Below are 23,538 nucleotides of genomic sequence, written 5' to 3'. Positions count from 1 at the left end.
GTAGTTTGCAGTCAAGGCTTGTTGTGGCTGTGGTGTAAGCCAGCAGCTGTATCTCTGATTCAAACCCTAGCCTGGGAACATCCATATGTTGTGGGTGCAGCCCTAAAAAAGACAAAAAAATGTATTATGTCTTGAATAAGACACTTTGCAAGCAGAAATAAAAGAAAATATAGAAAATCAAAAAATTTGGAGATTTGTAAATTTAGGAAATACAACTGAGAGATGAGATTTTAAAAGGTATTTAAAAATGGGACTGTCTTGATTAGGGAGTTCCAAGGATCTGACTCTCTAGTACAGCAGTGATTAAGCTGGCAAAAACTATCAGAGTCAAATTTTTGAGACTCTGAATATAATCATGAATCTGGAATCTAAAAACAAAACAAAAAGCACCCAGTGGAATGCTTAATTAAAGGGAAAAAACAAATAATTTTCAGTAACAATGTGTTTTATCTTTTTTGTTTCACCCAACTGCTATCCTCCAATCCCCAGGGTGTCAGTGGCAACCATGGGTATGGCAAATCATGTTTCTGGTATAGCTTTTGCTACTGGGAGGATTATGGACCTTGTTGTCAAAGAATCATGGTTGTGCATTTTTGCCTGTTTGGTAGATCCCTGAAGGATAAGTTAAGTGGCCTACATTTTCTTTTTTCCACCCCTCTAAATTCTGGAGCTGGAGTGATTTTCTGGGAAATATATGTTAAAAGTATTTAAAGGTATATACTAGCAGATGTTGACTGATGTAAGGGACATTAGATGGCACAAACAGCAAACAAAACAAAACAAAAACCTATGAAGGAAGAGTCTGGGGAAGGAGATATGTGAGGAAATAGAGTTTGAAAACTGGTATGTACCAGGGTATGCAGAAGGCTATACATATGTCTAGAACTAAAGCATTCTCAGAAAAGAATGGAGAAGAGCCTAAGCTTTCATTTTGTTTAATTGTTAGGTTTCACATAAGCAAGAATTAAAGGCTAAGGCACAACTTTAAAGGCCTAGATAAGAAGAGGAGCTATCAAATTCATAACCAATCTTCAAAGACAAGAAGAATATATATTTTTAAAATATAGTCTGTTGTTTATTCTTTCCTTTTGGATCCAGCAGTTTAAGGCAATCTTTGTCAAATCAGTAGTTGATAAGAAAGGTAACAGAAAGAATTCAGTGCCTTTACATAAAAAGTATACAATCTTTAAAAATATTTAGAAAAGCCATTAAAAAATTAAGTATTCCAACAAAAAATAACAAAACATCTTAGGATGGGTGAATTTGATCTCCAAATTAAAAATACTATAATATACATAATATCAAATATTCAACAAAAAATTGTGAGACATGCAAAGAAAAAAGAAGGTAGGCACAATTTACTGTAAAATGCAGAACTTAACAGAACCTGTCCAGGAGGAAGTACAGACATAAGACATACTAAGAAAAAGACCTTAAAACAGTAGTCTAAAATATGCTTAAGAAGCTAAAGGAGATCTTCAACAATGAACTAAAGAAAACCAGGACAATGGTGTCTTGCCAATTAGAGATCACCAATAAAGAGGAAAAAAATATTAGATGGAATGAAATAAAAATTCCTTGGCTAAAAAAGCATAATAGCTGAAAGGAAAAATTCACTAGAGTGGTTTGACATCAAAGTTAATCAGGCAAAATAAATAATCAACAAACTTGGATATAGGGCAATCAAAATTATCCAGTCAAAGTTGCAAAAAGAAAAAATTGAAAAAAAATTGTCAAAAGGCCTGTGAGATACTATCAAACATACCAGCATACATAATATTAGAGTCCCAGAAAAAGAGGTTATGGGGAGTGGGGCATTAATTTGAAAAAATAATGACCAGAAATAATATGTAATAATGACCTAAATAAGATGTAAGACATGACTACATATCTAAGAATCTCAGCCAATTCTAAGATGAATAAATTCAAAGAGGTTCACACCAAAACACATTATAATCAAACTGCTCAAAAGACCAAGAAATAATCTTAAAAACTGCAAGAGAAAAGTGAATCTGGACTTTCAACAAGCTTAACAGCCAATTACTCATTAAAAACCAAGATGGCCAGAAGGCATTTGGACGATATATTTCAAATATTCTTCAGCTTAAAATGAAAGTATACTGAATAGTAACTTAAAAGCAATATTAAGTAATAAAAAACTCCAGGAAAGGTAATACCTAGCTAAATATTAGAGTAACTATTATAACATTTTTTAGTTTGTAACTGCTCTTTTACCCCATATATTAAAATGCATAAAATAATAGTTATAGACCTATATTAATAGACAAAATATACAAATTTTATTTATGACAGTTTCAACATAAAGAGGTAAGGAAAATGTATTAGAGGAGAGATTTTTGTATACTATGGAATATAAGTTGTTACACATTCAAACAAGTTTATTATAAATTAAAGATGACAGTAATAATCTCCACAAATAAAATAAATTAAAATATTAAGAAAATAAAATGAAAAAGGAATAAAAAAGTACTCTAGGAAAAAATCAAACATCAAACACAAAAGAAGTATTTGCTGAAGTGAGTAACAAAAGAGTTATAGAACATAAAGAAAACTAACATTTTAAAATCTTAAGTCAAAAACTGTTATACAAGACAAAGAAGAACATTATATATTGATGAAAGGGTTACTTCATAAAGAATATATTAATAAAGTATATGCACCAAACAAGATAACCCCAAAATATATAAAGCAAATAATGTCAGAATTAATGGAGAAACAGAGTTCCTCAATAATAGTTAGAAAATTCAATACTTGGCTAAAAATTAAATATAGAACACAAGGAAATGTTGAACAACCCTGCATATCATAGACCTAATAGGCATTGACAGAACACTCTAGCCAACAAAATCAGAATACATATTTTTCTCACATATGTAACATTTTTAGGAAAGGACTATATGTATATATTAAGCCACAATACAAATTCAATGCATGTTAAAAGATTGAAATCAAAAAAATTATCTTCTCTAAGAACATGGAATACAACTAGAAATCAATGACTAAAAACTAAAATAAATCACAAATATGTGGAAATTGAACAACAGATAATCTAATAATGAGTCAAAGAAGAAATCCCAAGAGGAAATACCAAAAAATTCTTAGAGATGAGTCAAAACAAAAACACAATAAGCAAAGACTAAGGAACACAGTGAAATAGAGAAATTTGTAGCAGTAAATGACTAGAAAAAGAAATCTCAAATCAGTAACCTAACTTCCCACCTTAAGAAATTAGAAAAAGATGAACATAACAATTGTAAAGCTAGCAATGTAAAGGAAATAATAAAGATTGAAGCAGAGATAAATAAAGAAAAAATAGAATAAACACTAGAGAAAATCAACATAATTAAAAGATGGTTTTTGCAAAAGATGAAATAAAATGACAAACTATTAAGTAAACTAAGAAAAAATAATAGAAGATTCAAATTAGTAGAATCAGTAGTGTAAAGAGACATTATTACCAACTATAAAGGAATAAAAATGATTTTAAGGTAATATTGTGAATAAGTGTATACCTAGAAATTAGATAACCTAATTGAAATGAACAAAGTCATAGAAAGACATGAACACCAGAGTTCCTATTATGTATCAACAGTAATGAACCTGAGTAGGATCCATGAAGATGCAGGTTCATCCCTGGCCCCACTCAGTGGATTAAGGATCTGACATTGCCACAAGCTGTGTTGCAAATGCAGCTTGCATCTGGCGTTGCTGTGGCTGTGGTGTAGGCCAGCAGCTAAAGCTTCCAATTTTTAGAAGACGACATTCTGAAAGTCCAAGCCAAAGCAATTAGAAAGGAAAGACAAATAAAAGCTATCTTCATTTGGAAAGAAAAAAGCAAAACTATCTCTATTTGCAAATGACATGAACTTATATGTAGAAAATACTAAAAAATCTACAAAGAGGAGTACCAATTGTGGCTCAGCAGGTTAGGAACCGGACAAGTATCAATGAGGATGTGGGCTTGATTCTTGGCTTCACTCAGTGGGTTAAGGATCCAGCTGTGCCACAAGCTGCAGTGTGGGTCACAGACATGGCTTGGATCTAGCATTTCTATGGCCAGGCCAGCAGCTGCAGCTCCAATTCAGCCCCTAGCATGGGAACTTCCATAGCAATAGGTGTGGTCCTAAAAAGAAAAAAAATATATAACAAATTCACCAATGTTGCAGAATAAAATATCAACTTGCAAAGATCAATTTCTATATATTAGTAAATAATTTGTAAAGGGAATAATAAAACAATTCCATTCACAGTGGCATCAAAAAGAATAAATTAATTAAGAATAAATTAAACAGGTAAATGCAAGACATCTACACTGTTCTATAAAACATTGCTAAACATTGCTGAAAGTAATTAAAGACCTATATAAAACGGAAAGATATACAATGTATTGGATAACTTAATATTGTTTAAGACAATATTCCCCAAAGCAATCTAAAGACTCAATACAATCCTTATCAAAACCCCAATAGCTTTATTTTTTTTGCAAAAATGTAAAATCTGATCCTTAAATTCACATGGGAGTGAAAAGAGCCCCAAATAGCCAAAATAAAACTTAAAAAGAAAAATAAACCAAACTCACATTTCTTGATTTCAATGTCTACTACCAAGCTACAGTGGTCAAAATAGTGTGAATAAAGGTCTAACTATAGATCAATGTAATAAAGTGTCAAACATCTATGGCCAGTTTATTTTTATTTATTTATTTTTTGTCTTTTTGCCATTTCTTGGGCTGCTCCCGCAGTATATGGAAGTTCCCAGGCTAGGGTCAAATCGGAGCTGTAGCTGCCAGCTTACGCCAGAGCCACAGCATCGTGGGATCCAAGCCGCATCTGCAACCTACACCACAGCTCATGGCAATGCTGGATCCTTAACCCAATGAGCAAGGCCAGGGGTCAAACCCACAACCTCATGGCTCCTAGTCAGATTCAGTAACCACTGTGCCACTTCGAGAACTAATGGCCAGTTTATTTTTGATAAGTGTGCCACACCATCTAATGGAGAAAAATCAGCCTCTTCAACAAATGATGCTGGAAAAACTGGATGTCTTCATGCAAAGTAATAAAGTTGAATACTTACCACATTCTCTGTATAAATTAATTCAAAATTGATCAATAACCTAAATACAAGAGAATAATACTCTTAGAAGAAAACATACTGGTAAATCTTTATGACTTCAGATTTGACAAAGAATTAGATTTGACAATAAAGTTTCAGCTGTAAAACAATATCTAGGTATATTGGACTTCATAAAAAATTTAAAACTTTTGTGTGTCAAAGAACATATTATCAAGGATGTGAAAAAACACATGAGGACTAGGAGAAAATATTGGTATATCATATATCTGGTAAGGGATAACATCCAGAGTATATAAAGATTACTAATAATTCAAAAATGTTAAATAACTGGGGAAAGAATTGAATAGATATTTCCTCAAAGATGTGTATATGGACAACGTGTACATAAAAAGATAGTAGAAGTCACTGGCCATTAAGGAAATGCAAATCGAAAACACAATTATATACCATTTAATGCCTACTAGAATATCTTTAAAGAAGAAAACATAAAATATGAGGATTGGAGAAATTAGGACTTTTCCACATTGTTGATGGGAAGATAAAATGGTGCATTTACTGTGGAAACAGATTGCTAGGTCCTTAAATAGTTAAACATGGAATTACCCTATGGCCCAGCTACTCCAATAATAGATATAAACTCAAAACAAATGAAAATATGTGTCTACAGAGAAAAATGTAAACAAATGTTTATAGCAGCACTAATTATAATAAGAAAAACATGGAAACAAATCTATCATCAGATGAATGCATAAACAAACTCAGTAGATATATACAATGGAATATTATTCATACATTAAAAGGAAAGAAGTGTGGATGCACACTACAACTTGAAGGAACACCAAAATTATTATACTGAAGTACAGTTCCGATTGGACCCCTAGCCTTGGAACCTCCATATTCTATGGGAGCAGCCCAAGATAATGGCAAAAAGACAAAAAAAAATTCTCTGGAAGCAGCTAACAGTAGAATACAGGAGGCAGAAGAATGAATAAGCAAGGTGGAGAACAGATTAATGAAAATCACAGATGCAGAAGAGAAAAGAGAGAAAAGACTGAAAACAAATGAAGAGAGTCTCAGAGAACTCTGGGACAACATTAAATGCATGAACATCCATATTATAGGGATACCAGAAGAAGAAGAGAGAAGAATGAAGGGAACAGAAAAAATATTCGAAAAGATAATAGCTGAAACCTTCCCTAACATAGGAAAGGAACCACTCACTCAAATCCAGGAAGTGCAATGAGTACCATATAAAATAAACTCAAGGAGGGATACACTGAGACACATATTAATCAAATTGACCAAAATTAATGACAAAGGAAATCTTGAAAGCAGCTAGGGAAAAGAAACAAATAACATACAAAGGAACCCTGATAAGGTTATCAGCAGATTTTTAAGCAGAAACTCTGCAGGCCAGAAAGGAATGGCATGATATACTTAATGTGGTGAAAGGACAAAAACTCCAACCAAGATTACTTTACCCAGAACAACTCTTATTCAGATTTGAAAGAGAAATCAAAAGCTTTACACATAAGCAAAAGCTAAGAGAATTTAACAACACTAAACCAGCTTTACAACAAATACTAAATGAACTTCTCTAGGCCAAAAAAAAAAAAAAAAGACCACAACCAGAAACAAAAATACCACAAATGACAAGGCTCACAAGTAAAGGTATATATGCAGTAAAGGTAGGAAATCATCCACACAGAATTATGCCACCAAAATCAGAAGTCATGATAAGAGGAGGGTGCAAATGCAGGACACTGGAGATGAACTTGCAATTAAGAGACCAGCAACTTAAAACAATCTGGTGTATATATATATGGACTCATATCATAACTTCAGAGTAACTGCAAACCAAATATCTACAATTGATACACACAAATAAAAAAAAATACAACACTAAAGATAGTCATCAATCCAGAAGAGAGAACAAGAGAAGAAGGGAAGAAAAGAGAGCAACAAAAACAAATCCAAAGCAATTTATAAAATGGCAATAAGAACAAACATATCAATAATTACCTTAAATGTTAATGGACTAAATGCCTCAACCAAAAGACAAAGACTGGCTGAATGGATACAAAAACAAGACCCATATATATGCTGTCTTCAAGAGACCCACTTCACTCCTAGGGACACATACAAATTGAAAGTGAGAGGATGGAAGAAAATATTTCATGCAAACGGGGATCAAAAGAAAGCTGGACTAGTAATACTCATAAGAGACAAAACAGACTTTCAAATGAATACTTTAAGGGACAAAGAAGGTCATTATATAATGATCAAAGGATCAATCCAAGAAGAAGACATAACAATTTTAAATATCTACGCACCCAACGTAGGTTCACCACAATATACAAGGCAACTGCTAACAACCTTAAAAGGAGAAATTGACAATAACACGGCAATCATGGGGGACTTTAACACCCCATTTACAGCAATGGACAGATCATCCAGACAGAAAATCAATAAGGAAACACAGGCCCTAAATGAAATATTGAACCAGATGGGCTTAATAGATATTTATAGGACATTCCATCCAAAAGCACCAGAACACACATTTTTCTCAAGTGCACATGGAACATTCTCTAAGATTGATGATATCCTGGGCTACAAATCAAACCTTGGTAACTAAGTACATTGCAATCATATCAAGCATTTTCTCCAACAACAATGCTATACAATTAGAAATCAACAACAACAACAAAAACTTCAAAAAACAAAAACACAGGGAGCCTAAACAACACGCTACTAAACAACCAATGGATCACTGAAGAAATCAAAGAAGAAATTAAAAAATACCTAGAAGCAAATGACAACAAAGATAAGACACTCCAAAACATGTGGGATGCAGTAAAAACCATTCTAAGAGGAAAGTTTATAGCAATAAAAGCCCACATCAGGAATCAAGAAAAAGTTCAAGTAAACAAGCTAACTTTTCATGTAAAGCAGTTAGACAGGGAAGAACAAACAAGACCTAAAGTAAGTAGAAAGAAGCAAATCATAAATATAAGAGCAGAAGTCAATGAAATAACCATATCTTGGCTTGAGTGATTTTGTCTATTGTTTTTTGAATCTCTATTTTATTGATTTCCTCTTTGATCTTTATTATTTCCTTCCTTCCGTTGACTTTAATTTTTCTTATTCTTCTTTTTCTATTTCATTAAGCTGTTAGGTTAAGTTGTCGATTTGAGATTTTTCTTCTTTTAGAGGAAAGCCTGTATTGCTAAACTTCCTTCTGAGCACTACTTTTGCAATAGATTTTGAGTGGTTGTGTCTTCATTATCATGTGCTTGAGGTGTTTTTTAATTTCCTTTTGATTTCTCATTGACCCATGGGATTTTTAGTAGCATGTTGTTTAGTCTCCATGTTGTAGGTTTTTTTTCTCATTTCTTTTCCTGTGGTTGATTTCTAGTTTCACACCATTGTGGTCAGAGAAGTTATTTGAAATAATTTCTATACTCTTAAATTTGTTGAGTTTAGCATAGTGCCCCATTATGTGATCAATTCTTGAGAATGTTCCATGTGCACTTGAGAAGGTATATTCTGATTTTTGTTGATGTAATGTCCTGAAAATGTCAATTAAGTCTAAATTTTCTATTGTTTCCTTTAGAATCTCTGTGGCTTTATTGATGTTCTGTTTAGAGTATCTGATCATTGATGTGAGTGGGGTGTTAACGTCTCCTATTATGATTGTATGCCCATCAATTTCTCCTTTTATGTCATTTAATATTTCTTACAGGTATCTGAGTACTCCTATATGTGGGGCACACATGTTGACGATTGTAATATCCATTCTTGTATGGATCCTTTATCCATTAAATAATGTCCTTCTTTGTCTTTCTTTATGGCCTTCGATTTAAAGCCTATATTGTCTGATATGAGTATTGCAACTCCTGCTTTCCTGTCTTGTCCATTGGCATGAAATATCTTTTCCCACCTGCTCACTTTAAATCTATAAGTATTATTTGATTTAAGATGAGTTTCTTGTAAGCAACAGATTGAGGGATTCTGCTTTTTTATCCAATCTGCCACTCTGTGTCTTTTGAATGGAGCATTCTGTCCAAAGACATTTAAGGTGGTTATTGATAGATATGTATTTAATGCCATTTTTTTGTCTTTTTGCCTATTCTAGGGCTGATCCCATGGCATAAGGAGGCTCCCACACTAGGGGGTCTAATTGGAGCTGTAGCTGCCAGCCTATGCCAGAGCCATAGCAACTCAGTATCTGAGCCACATCTGTGACCTACAACACAGCTCATGGAAATGCCAGATCCTTAACCCACTCAGCAAGGCCAGGGATTAAACCTGCAACCTCATGGTTCCTAGTTGGATTCATTAAGCACCGAGTCATGGCAGGAACTCCAATGTCATTTTAACTTGTTTTCCAGGTGATTCTAAGTTTCTTTCTTCTTTGAAAAGGTAAATAAAATAGACAAACTTCTGGCTAGATTCACCAAGAAGAGGAGAGAAAAAGCCCAAATAAACAAAATAAGAAATGAAAAACAAGTCACAACAGATACTACAGAGATATATAAAACCATAAGAGAATACCATTGACAACAATATGCCAAAAAATTCCACAACCTAGAAGAAATGGACATCTTTCTAGAGAACTACAGCATGCCAAAAATTGAATCAAGAAGAAATAGATCAACTGAAAAGATCAATCACTATAAATGAAATTGAATATGTCATAAAAAACTCCTACAAATAAAAGTCTAGGACCAGATGGCTTCACAGCTGAATTCTAACAAACATACAAAGAGGAACTTATGCCCATCCTCCTTAAACTTTTTGAAAAGATTGAAGAAGAAGGAACACTCCTAAAGACAGTCTATGATGCAATCATCACCCTAGTTCCAAAACTATGCAAGGACACCACCAAAAAAAAATGATCAAGCAATATATTTGATGAATTTAGACACAAAATTCTCAACGAAAAAGTAGCCAACATAATCCAACGAGATATCAAAAAGATCACACATCACAACCAGGAGACACTCATCCCAGGTGCACCAGGATGGTTCAACATATGCAGATCAAACAATGTCATACACCATATTAACAAAAGAAAAATTAAAAACCACATGATCATCTCAATAGATGCAGAAAAATCATTTAACAAAGTCCAACATATATTCATGATAAAAACTCTTACCAAAGTCGGTATAGAGGGAACATTCCTTAACATAATCAAAGCCATTAATGACAAACCCACAGCAAATATGCTACTTAATAGAGAAAAGTTGAAAGCTTTCCCATCAAAATCTGGAATAAGGCAAGGATGACCACAAACACCACTGTTTCTCAACATAGTAATGGAAGTCCTAGCCACAGCAATCAGACAAAGAAAAGAAATAAAAGGCATCCAAATTGGAAGAGAAGAGATAAAACTGTCACTGTATGCAGGTGACATGATACTCTATATAGAAAACCCTAAGGACTCAAGCCCAAAACTACTGGAACTTATCCACAAATTCAGCAAAGTAGCAGGATATAAGATTAATGTTCACAAATCAGTCTTCTTTCTGTATACTATCAATGCAATATTAGAAAAGGAATACAAAAATACAATACCCTTTATAATTGCATCCCAAAAATTCAAATACCTGGGAATAAACCTGACCAAGGAGATAAAAGACTTATATACCAAGAAGTATAACACATTAATTAAGAAATTAAAGAGGATTCAAAGAAATGGAAAGATATTCCATGCTCCTGGGTTGGAAAAATCAATATTGGAAAAATGGCCATCCTACCCAAAGCAAGCTACAGAGTCAATGCAATCCCTATCAAGTTACCCATGACATTTTTCACGGAATTAGAACAAACAATCCAAACATTTATATGGAACCACAAAAGACCCAGAATTGCCAAAGCAATCCCAAGGGACAAAAACCAAGCAGGAGGCATCTCTCTCCCAGGCCTCAGACAATATAACAAAGCCACAGTCATCAAGACAGTGTGGTACTGGTACCAAAACAGACAGACAGACCAATGGAACAGAATAGAGAACCCAGAAATAAACCCAGACACCTATGGTCAATTAATCTTGGACAAAGGAGGAAAGAACATAAAATGGGAAAAAGAAAGTCTTTTCAGCAAGCATTACTGGGAAACCTGGATGGCTATATGCAAATCCATGAAATTAGAACACATCCTCACACCATGCATGAAAATACACTCAAAATGGCTGAAAGATTTAAATATAAGACAAGACATCATCAAACTCCTCAAAGAGAACATAGGCAAAACATTCTCCGTCATCAACCTTATGAACATTTTCTCAGATGAGTCTCCCAAAGCAACAGACATAAAAGCAAAAACAAACCAATGGGACCTATTCAAACTGACAAGCTTTAGCACAGCAAAGGAAACCAAAAAGACAACTTACAGAATGGGAGATAATAGTTTCAAATGATGCAACGGACAAGGGCTTAATCTCTAGAATATATAAGCAACTGATACAACTCAACAGCAAACAAGGCAACAATCCAAATGAAAGATGAACAAAAGGTCTGAATGGACATTTATCCAAGGAAGATATACAGATGGCCAATGAGCACATGAAAATATGTTTAACATCCTTGATTATTAGAGAAATGCCAATCAAAACTACCATGAGATACCACCTCACACCAGTCAGAAGAGCTATCATTAAAAAGTCAACAAATAACAGATGCTGGAGGGGGTGTGGAGAAATAGAATCCTCCTGCACTGTTGGTGGGAATGTAAGCTGGAACAACAACTATGGAGAACAGTATGGAGCTACCTTAGAAAACTATACCTAGAACTACCATATGACCCAGCAATCCCACTCTTGGGCATATATCCAGAAAAAACTCTACTTAAAAGAACACATGCACCTGCATGTTCATTGCAGCACTATTCACAATAGCCAAGACATGGAATCAACCCAAATGTCCACTGATAGATCACTGGATGAGGAAGATGTGGTATATATACAATGGACTACTACTCAGCCATAAAAAAATAACAAATTAATGCCTTTGGCAGCAACATGGATGGAACTAGCGACTATCATCCTGAGTGAAGTAAGTCAGAAAGAGAAAGACATATACCATAAGATATCACTTGTATATGGAATCTAATATACAGCACAAATGAACCTTTCCCCAGAAGAGAAAATCATTGAATTGGAGAATAGAATTGTGGTTGCCAAGGGGGAAGTGGAGGGAGTGGGAGCGACTAGGAGCTTGGGATAAATATTGCCTTCAGGATGGATTAGCAATGAGATCCTGCTGTGTAGCACTGGGAACTCTATCTAGTTGCTTTTGATGTAACATGTAATGTGAGAAAATAGAATGTATACATGTATGTGTAACTGGGTCACCATGCTGTACAGTAGAAAAAAAATCAATAAATGATAAAAAAAGAAATCAATGAAATAGTAACTTAGAAAATGATAGAAAAGTTCAATGAAAAGAAATCTGTTTCTTTAAATATATCAACAAAACAGATAAAGACTTAGCCAGACTTATCAAGAAAAAAACAGAGAGGACTCAAATCAATAAAATTAGAAATGAAAGAGGATATGTAACAACGGACATCACAGAAATACAAAGGGTCATAAGATATACTATATCAAACTGTATGCCAATAAAACATAAAACCTAGAGAAATGGACAAATTCTTAGAAAAGTACACACTTCCAAGACTAAAATTAAATAGAAAAGATGATGGTACCAATCAAAATCACTGAAACTGAAACTGTGGTTATAAAACTTCCAACAAACAAAAGCCCAGGACCAGATGGCTTCACAAGATAATTCTATCAAACATTTAGAGATGAGCTAATACCTGTCCCTATGAAACTATTCAAAAAATTGCAGAGGAAGGGATACTCCAAAACTCATTCTTTGAGGCCACCATTACCCTGTTACCAAAACCAGACAACGATGCCACAGAAAAATAAAATTACAGTCCAAATTCACTGATGAACATTGATGCAAAAATCCTCATCAAAATACCAGCAAACCACATACAACAACATTAAAAGGATTGTACATCATGATCAAGTTGGATTTATCCCAGGGATGCAAGGATTCATCAATATCTACAGATCAATCTGTGTGATACACTACATTAACAAACTAAAGAATAAAAACCATATGATCCTCTCAATAGACACAGAAAAGGCCTTTGACAAAATCCAACACCCATTTCTGATAAAAACCCCTCAGAAAGTGGGCATAGAGGGAACCTACCTCACTGTAATAAAGGCCATAAATGACAAACCCACAGTGAACATCATTCTCAATGTTGAAAAGCTGAAAGAATTCCCACTGAGATCAGGAACAAGAAAAAGACGTCTGTTCTCACCACTACTATTCAACATAGTTTTGGAAGTCCTAGCCACAGCAATCAGAAAAGTAAAAGAAAAAAAAGGAATCCAATTTGGAAAGGAATAAGTAAAGCTATCACTCTTTGCAGACAACATGATACTATACCTAGAGACTCCTAAAGACTCTACCAGAAAACTGTTAGAGCTCATCCATGAATTTGGCAAAGTTGCAAGATACAAAATTAATACACAAAAATTGATGGCATTTCTATATAGTAACAATGAGAGATCGGAAAGAGAAATTAGGGAAGCAATCCGTTTACCATCACATCCAAAAGAATAAAACACCTAGGAGTAAACCTACCTAAAGAGACAAAAGACCTGTACCCTGAAAGCTATAAGACATTGATGAAACAAATCAAAGATGACACAAACAGATGGGAAGACATATCATGCTCTTGGATTGGAAGAGCCAATATTATCAAAATGACTATACTACCCAAGGCAATCCTCAGATTCAGTGCAGTCCCTATCAAATTACCAAGGACACTTTTCACAGAACTCAAACAAAATATTTTAAAGTTTGTTCGGAAGCACAAAAGACCCAGAATACCAAAGGTATCTTGAAAAAAAAATAGAGATGGAGGCATCAGGCTCCCTGACTCAGATTATACTACAAAGCTACGGTCATCAAAACCATATGGTACTTGCATGATGACATAAATATAGATCAGTGGAATAGGATAGAAGCACAGAATTAATCCCACACCCCTACAGTCAACTAATCTATGACAAAGAAGGCAAGAAGATACAATGGAGAAAAGACAGCCTATTCAATAAGTGGTGCTGGGAAAACTGGACAGCCACAGGGAAAAGAATGAAATTAGAACACTCCCTAACACCATACACAAAAAATAAACTCCAAATGGATGAAAGACCTAGATATAAGAGCATACCCTATGAACTCTTAGAGGAAAACATAGGCCAAACACTCTCTGACATAAAGGACAGCAACATCTTCTCAGATCCACCTCTGAGAGTAGTGACAGTAAAAACAGAAATAAACAAATGGGACTTAATTAAACTTGTTTCTGCACAGCAAAGGAATCCCTAAACAAAATGAAAAGACAACCCACAGAATGGGAGAAAATATTTGCAAGTGAATCTACTGACAAGGGATTAATCTCCACAATTTATAAACACCTTCTGTAGCTCCATACCAAAAAAACAAATAACCCCATCAAAAAATGGGCAGAAGATCTAAACAGTCAATTCCCCAAAGAAGACAAACAGATGGCCAATAATCACATGAGAAGGTCTTCAACATCACTCATTATTAGGGAAATACAAATCAAAACCACTATGAGCTACCACCTTACGCCAGCCAGAATGGCCATCATCAAAAAGTCTACAAACAATTATTGATGGAGAGGGTGTGGAGAAAAAGGACCCCATCATATTGTTGGTGGGATTGTAAATTGGGGCAGCCTCTGTGGAAAACAGTGTGGAGATTCCTCATAAAACTAAACATAGAACTAACATTTGATCCAGCAATCCCTCTCCTGGGCATCTATCCATAGAAAACCATGACTCAAAAATACACATGTACTCCAATGTTTATTTCAGCACTATTTTCAATAGCCAAGACAGGGAAACAACCTAAATGTGTATCGACAGATGAGTGTCTAAAGAAGATGTGGTACATATATACTCAATGGAATATGACTAAGCCATTAAATGCAATGAAATACTGTCATTTTTAGCAACATGAATGGACCTAGAGATTATCATGCTAAGTGAAGTCAGTCAGTCAATGAGACACCAAAATCCAATGCTTTCGCTGACATGTGGAATCTGAAAAAAGGACAGACTGAACTTCTTTGCAGAGCATATCCTGACTCACAGACTTTGAAAAACTTATGGTTTCCAAAGGAGACAGTTTGGGGGGTGGGGGGATGTGCTGGGGTTGTGGGATGGAAATCCTATAAAATTGGATTGTGATGATCATTGTACAACTATAAATGTAATAAATTCATTGAGTAATAAAAAATAAATAAATTTAAGAAAAGAATAAATAGAAGAAAATTATGTACCATATAAATATTAGCATAAATTTATGTTAATTGCATATAACAGACTTTAAAACAACAACAAAAATTACTAGAAAAAAATAAAGGCCCTGCATCATGACCAAACTTTCGCTTAACCAGGAGGAAATAATAAGGTTTCACTTGTGTTGGCATGAAAACATGGCCTCAAACTAGAAACAACCTAATGGTACTAGAAAAGCCAATAAGCAAATCCATTATCATAACTGGTCACTTTAACACGAATTTTATTAAAAGATTGAAAAAGAAAAAAAATGCCAATAAAAATATAGAATATATTGATCAACATATGAAAAACCTTCCGAATTTAGCAAAATCAACTTTATTGAAGTACAAATTACAGACAACTTCTATATGTTTTCAAATTAAGTACAAGTGAGTAGCCAAGACTGCAGACTAGGAAGATCTTGAGCTCACCTCTTCCATGAGCATGTCAAAATTACAACTATTTACAGAGCAACTATTCATGGGAAAAACATGAAAACTAGCAGGAAATACTTTCCACAACTAAAGATAGAAGAAACTGGGAATTCTCTTTTGATGCAGCAGATTAAGGATCCAGTGCTGTCGCTGCAGCAGCTTGGGTCACTCTGTGGCTCAGTTTATTACTTGTCCCAGGAACTTCTTCATGCTGTGGGGATGGCCAACAACAGCAAAAAATAAATGTAGGGGGGTGGAGACTAATAGTTAAGATACATAACACCAGGATATTCAACCAACAAATGGAAGGATAATTAAAACTGATGAGTTCTTCCTAAGGAATGAGGAGTCTGAGCCCTAAACTGGAGGTTCCTAGCCTGGGGGTGCTATGCTGGGAGGAAGAGCCCCCAGAAGTTTTGGCTTTGAGGCCAGTGGGACTTACTTTCGGGAGAGCCAAAAGGCTCTGGAAAATAGAGACCCTTGCTCCAAATTTCATGCCGTCTGAGACCCAGGGAAGAAGCCACAACTTGAAAAGAGCCTGAGTCAGTGAGTCAGACTCATTTTCTATTTTTGTAAGGACTCTTGGAGAGGCATAAAGTAACTGGGACTCACCCTGGGGACATAGACATGACAGCAGCCATTTTGGGGAGCATACCCTACCCTGAAAACACTGGTACTTACATATGCCATTTTGGAGTCCTCCTCATACCTTATTCGTGCTGTTCAGCACCAGTCCTGGGATTTCTCAGGCCAACCAGCTAGCTAAGAAGGAATACAGCCTTAATAACAAGCACACTGGCTGGTTTAGAACCCTCTATATCCAAATATATCCCAAGATCCAAGTCTCTTACCAGTAGGACAGCACCAGCTCCACAATACCTTGGACTGTGGAGGATTATGTCAGGGACTGGCCCCTCCCATAAGCAGGCAAACATTAGCTATGGGAACCCAACTCTTCCTACCAGTGGGCCAGAACCAGATCTGGAATACCATTGGCCATGAAGCCAGCCATGCCAATATCCAGCCCCACTCATCAGAAGCCAGAAGCCTCCATACAGGGTAGGGCCTGGAAGCCAACCAGACCAAAGTTCAGCCACATTTACTAATGTGCTCACTGTAGTCAGCTCACCGAAACAGGCACATAAAGTCTACACACAGTGCAATCCTAGAACATATAACTTTGTTGACCAGAAGGGAACATGCTTCTGGGCCCCAGAAGATATTTCATACATAAGGCCACTTCTCCAAGATTGGAAACATAACCAACCTACCAAATACATAGAAATAAAGAGTGATTTAAACAAAACAAGGTGGCAGAGGAATATATTCCAAATGAAGGAAAAAAGATAAAATCATAGAAGAAAAAACTAAGTGAAGTGGAGATAAGCAAACTACCCAATAAAGAGTTCAAGGTTATGATCATAAAGATGCTCAAAAAACTAGGGAGAAGACTGGAGAAACACAGTAAGAACATAAACAAAGAGTTACAAAATATAAAGAAGAACCAACTAGAGCCCTAGGACTGGTGCTGAACAGCACAAATAAGGTATGAGGAGGACTCCAAAATGCACATATCGGTACCAATGTTTTCAGTATACAATAACTGAGATGAAATATATATTAGAAGGAATCAACAGTTCATAATATTATACAAAGGAAGGTATCAATGAGCTGGAAGACAGGGTAGTGGAAATCACTGAAGTTGAATATAGAAAAGGAAAAAACTGAAGACAGTTTGAGACCTCTATGACAAAATCAATCATGCTAACATCACATTATAAGGATCCCAGAGGAAGGGAAAGAGAAAGGGGCAAAGAACATATTTGAAACCATAATAGCCGAAAATATCCCTAGCCTGGGAAAGGAAACAGACTTCCAGGTGCAAGAGGCACAGAGAATTAACCCAGAGAGAATCACACTAAGACACGTTGTAACTAAAATGGATAACTTAAAGGAGAGAATATTAAAAGTAGCAACAGAAAAGCAACAAGTTATATACAAAGGAATTCTCATAAGGATATCAGCTGAGTTTTCAGCAGAAACTCTGCAGACAGGAAGGGAGTGGGATGATATATTTAAAGTGATGAAAGAGGAAAAACTGAAACCAAGAATACTCTAGCAAGGCTTTCATTCAGATTTGATGGAGAAATCAAAATTTTACAGAGAAACATAAGCTAAAAAAGTTCAGCACCACCAAACAAGATTTACAAGAAATATTAAAGGGACCTTTTCAAACAAAAATGTAAATGCAACAACCAGAACCATGAAGGCAATGAAAGGAAAAAGCTCAATGGAAAAGGCAAATATATAATAAAGCTTGTAAATCAAACATATGAAAGCTACTTGGAAGGTTAAAAACAAAGTATTAAAATCATCTATATCTGCAATAAGTAGTTAAGGGATCCAAAACATAAAAATGATAAAAAATGTGATATCAAACACAGTAATTATGGGGAGAGGAGAGTAAAAATACAAGGTTATTAAAATGTGTTTGAAATTAAAGGATCAGCAACTTAAAATAATAATACAACTTATAATAATAACTACAAACCAAAAAACAATAGTAAACACATGCAAGAGAGAGAGAAAAAAAATCCAAACATAATATTAAATACAGTTATCAAATCACACTGGAATGGAACAAAAGAAGAAAGGAACAAAAAGAATTATAGAAACTACTCAAAAACAATTATCAAAATAACAATAAGTACATACCTATACATAATTACTTTAAATTTAAATTTAAATGGACTAAATATTCCAAGCAAAAGACATAAGAGTAGATGAATGAGTAGAAAAGCAAGACCCGTATAGACTGCCTACAAGAGACTCCTTTCAGAGCTAATGAAACAGAGAGTGAAAGTGAAGGAATGGAAAAAGTTACTCCATGCAAATAAAAATTAAAAGAAAGCTGAGGGGAGTTCCCGTTGTGGCTTAGTGGTTAATGAATCCGACTAGGAACCATGAGGATATGGTTTCAATCCCTGGCCTTGCAGAGTGGGTTAGGGATCTGGCATTGCCATGAGCTGTGTTGTGGGTTGCAGACATGGCTTGGATCTGGCATTGCTGTGGCTCTGGCATAGGCTGGCGGCTACAGCTCCGATTGTACCCCTAGCCTGGTAACCTCCATGTGCAACAAGTGTGGCCCCAGAAAAGACAAAAAGACAAAACAAAACAAAACAAAAAAGAAAAGAAATCTGAGGTAGCAATAATTAGATAAGAAAAATAGAGTTTAAAACCAAGATTGTAACAAGAGAAAAAGGACATTATCTACTGATCAAGGGATCAACCCAAAGAAGATTTAACAACTGTAAATATAAGTGCACCTAGCATAAAACCACCTAAATATAAAGCAAATATTAAGAAAAATAAATGGGGAAATTGACAGTTAACACAATAGTAGAGTACTTTAATACTTTGCTTACATCAATGGACAGATGATCCAGACAGAAGATCAATAAGTAAACACTGACCTTAAATGAGACATTCACAAATGAACTTTATAGATATATATAGAGAACATTTAATCAAAAGCATCAGAATACACATTCTTTCCAAATGCACATGGAACATTCTCTAGAAGTAATCAAATGCTAGGCCATAAAACAAGTATCAGTAAATTTAAGAAAACTAGCAAGAATTTTTTCAGACCACAGTGCTATGAGACTAGAAAATCAACCAAAAACAAAACAAAACAAACAAATAAAAACTACTGCAAAAAAAAAAACCCAGAAACATTGAGGCTAAATTATATTCTTCTAAACAACAAATTGATTACTGAGGAAATCAGAAATACCTTGAGACAATTGAAAACAAAACACAATTATCCAATAAACTATGGGATGCAAAAAAGTAGTTATTTGAAGGAACTTTATAGTGATATAAGCCTACCTCAGGATATAAAATATATCTCAAATAAGCAAACTAACCTTCCACCTAAAGGAACTGGAAAAAGAAAAACAAACAAATAAAAAAACCAAAACTGGTAGAAGGAAAAAATTTATGAAGATCATACAGAAATAAATGAAATAGAGATTAAAAATAATATAAAAGATCAATGGAAACTAACATCTGGTTCTCTCAAATAATAAATAAAATTGACAAAACTTATTTACCCAACTCAACAACAAAGAAAGAGCAAGGACCTAACAAATAAAGTGAGAAATGGAAAAGAAGTTACCAACAATACCACAAAAATACAGAGAATCATAATACATTACTATGAACAATTATAGGCCAATAAAATGGACAATCTGGAAGAAATGGACAAATTCCCAGAAATGTACCATCTCCCAACCCCTCACCTGGAAGGAAGGAAATATTAACAGACCAAATAGCAATAATGAAATAGAATCATTAATTAAAAAAACCTCCCAGCAGACAAAAGGTCAGGACTAGATGGCTTCGCAGGTAAAATCTACCAAATATTTAGAGAAGAGTTAACATCTATGCTTGTCAAACTACTGGAAAAATTGCAATGGAAGGAATGCTTCTGAACTCATTCTATAAGGCCATCCCCACCCTGATGCCAAAATCAGACAATGATGTTACAAGAAAAAATTGAAGGCCAACATCACTGATGAATATAGATGCAAAAGCCCTCAAAAATTTATCAAACTGAATTTGACAATACAATATTAGGAGCATACCCCATGATAAAATTAGATTTGTCCTAGGAATGCAAAGATGTTTAAATATCCACAAATCGATCAATGTGATGTGGGAAATATTGAAGAATAAAACTCATATGATCATCTTAATTAGAAAAACTTTTGACAAAATTCAACATACATTTATGATAAAATCTCTCAAAAAAGTGTAATAGAAGTAACACATTGCAATCTGAAAAGGCCATATCTGATAAGCCCTTAGTTAACATTATACTTGATGGTGAAAAGCTGAAAGAATTTCATCTAAGATCAGAAACAAGATAAGGATGCCCACTCTTTCCACTTTTATTCAACATAGTTTTGGAAGTCCTAGCCACTGTAGTCATAAAAAAAAAAGAATACAAATTAGAAAAGGAGTAAAACCATCACAGCAGATGATGTGATATTATACATAGAAAATCCTAAAGATGCCACCAAAAAACTACCAGAGCTCAAAAATGAATTTGATAAAGTTGCAGGATGTGAATTAATATGCAAAAATCTGTTGCATTTCTATACATTGAAAATGAACTATCAGAAATAGAAATTATTGAAACAATCCCATTGACCATTGAATCAGAAAGAATAAAATATATAGGAATAAATCTTAGTAAGGAATTAAAAACCTGTACTTAGAAAACTGTAAGACATTGATGACAGAAATTGAAGATTATACAAACAGATGAAATGATATACCATGTTAATGGATTAAAATGACCATATTACCCAAGGGAATCTACAGATTCAATGCAGTTCCTATCAAGATACCAATGGCATAGTTCACAGAACAAGAGCACATATATCTAAAATTTCTATAGAAACACAGAAGACTCCATATAGCCAAAAAATCTTGAAAAAGAACAGGTCTGAAGAAATCAGGCTCCCTGATTTCCAACTATATTACAGAGCTATAGTAATCAAAACAGTATGGTACTAAAACAGAAAAAGACATGTAGATCAATGGACCCCAATAGAGAGCCCAGAAATAAAACCATTCACTTATGTTCAAATAATTTATGAGAAAGGGGAAAGAATATAGAATGGGCAAAACAATCTCTTCAGTAAGTGGTGCTGGGAAAATTGGATGGCTACATGTAAAAGAATGAAATTAGAACATTTTTGTACACCATATACAAAAATAACCCCCAAATTATTTAAAGACCTAAATGGAATAAAAGAAACCATAAATTTTCTATAAAAAACATAGGCAGAACATATAAATTGCAGTAATATTTTTTGATATATCTCTTGAGCAAAGTAAATAAAAATAAACAGCTGGAACCCCATTAAAATTAAAAGTTTATGCACAACAAAGGAAACTATTAACAAAATGAAAAATCAACCTACTGAATGGGAGAAGTATTTGCAAATAATATGGATAAGGAGTTAGTATCCAAAATATATAAACAGATCATAAAACTGAATATTCAGAAAACAAACAACCCAATTAAAAAGTGAGCAGAAGCCATGAATAGACATTTTCCAAAGACATATGCCCAATAGGCACATGAAAAGATGTTCAACATCACTAATCATTAGAGAACTGCAAGTAAAAATCACAAGATATCACCTCACATTTATCATAATGGCTATCATCAAAAAGACCACAAATAACAAGTGTTGACAAAGAAGTGGAGAAAAAAGAACCCTCATGTGTTCTTGGTGGGAAGGGACATTGGTGCAGACATTATGTAAAATAGTAAGGAAGTTCTTCAAAAACCTGAAAATAGAACTAGTATATGATGTGGCAATTCCACTTCTGAGTATATATGTGAAGAAAATGTAAACACTAATTCAAAAAGATACATGTATCCTAATATCCCTAACAGCATTATTTACAATAGCCAAGATATGGAAGCAACCTAAGTGTACATCAATAGATGGATGAAGAAGATATGGTGGGTACACATACACACATATATGTATATATATATAATATATGAAATCATACTACATATATATATATATATATATACACAAAAAATACTATTCTTCCATAAAAAGAATATTTTACCATTTTCAACAATGTGGATGAACCTGGAGGGTATTAGGCTTAGTGAAATAATTGAGATAGAGAAAAACACACACTATATTATCATTTATATATGATGTCTAAAATGTAAAACAAATGAACAAATATAACAAAACAGAAACAGACTAACACATAGAACAAACTAGTGGAAAGAGGGAAAGTGAGAGAGACAAGATAAGACCTGGGAATTAAGAGGTTAAAAACTACTATGCATAAAATAAATAAACTATAATATATGTTGTACAAAACAGAGGTTAAAAACTACTATGCGTAAAATTATTAAACTATAATATATGTTGTACAAAACATATAATATATGTTGAACAAACTAGTGGAAAGAGGGAAGGTGATAGAGGCAGGATAAGACCTGGGAATTAAGAGGTTAAAAACTACTATGTGTAAAATAAATAAACTATAACATATGTTGTACAAAACAGGGAAGTTATTTTATAATAATTTTAAATGAAGTATATCTACAAAATTTTAATCATTTTGTTAAACACTTGAAACTAATATAATAGTATCAATCAACTATACTTAAATTAAAATTAATTACCTAAGATCTCCCATCGTGACTCAGTGGAAACAAATCTGACTAGCATCCATGGGAAGACACAAGTTCAATCCCTGGCCTCTCTCAGTGGGTTAAGGATCTGTCATTGCCATGAGCTGTGGTGTCTGTCACAGACATGGCTCAGATCTGGTGTCACTGTGGCTGTGGTATAGGCTGATGGCCACAGATCTGATTCGACCCTTAGACTGGGAACCTCCATATGCTGCAGGTGTGGCCCAAAAAAAATTAATTACCTAATAATCATAAAACTTTAAAAACTACTGACTGACAGTTCATAAATATGGCTTGGAAAATGAAATCCAGTTTCATGAATTTCAAAGACAAAAAAGATGAATCTAAGGTAATCTTCA

The 23,538-nt window shown here is 34.3% G+C and overlaps 1 pseudogene; it reads right to left on the bottom strand.

Moving 5' to 3' along the window:
* Positions 1–23,184, bottom strand: part of LOC125118076 (transcription initiation factor TFIID subunit 13-like) — a 105,413-nt pseudogene extending 82,229 nt beyond the window's left edge.
* Between the last annotated feature and the right edge of the window lie 354 nt (positions 23,185–23,538).

The sequence above is a fragment of the Phacochoerus africanus genome, chromosome X (genome assembly GCF_016906955.1).
Source record: "Phacochoerus africanus isolate WHEZ1 chromosome X, ROS_Pafr_v1, whole genome shotgun sequence".
NCBI lineage: Eukaryota > Metazoa > Chordata > Mammalia > Artiodactyla > Suidae > Phacochoerus > Phacochoerus africanus.
The sequence above is the reverse complement of the archived record's forward strand: the minus strand, read 5'-3'. Positions and strand labels throughout refer to the sequence as shown.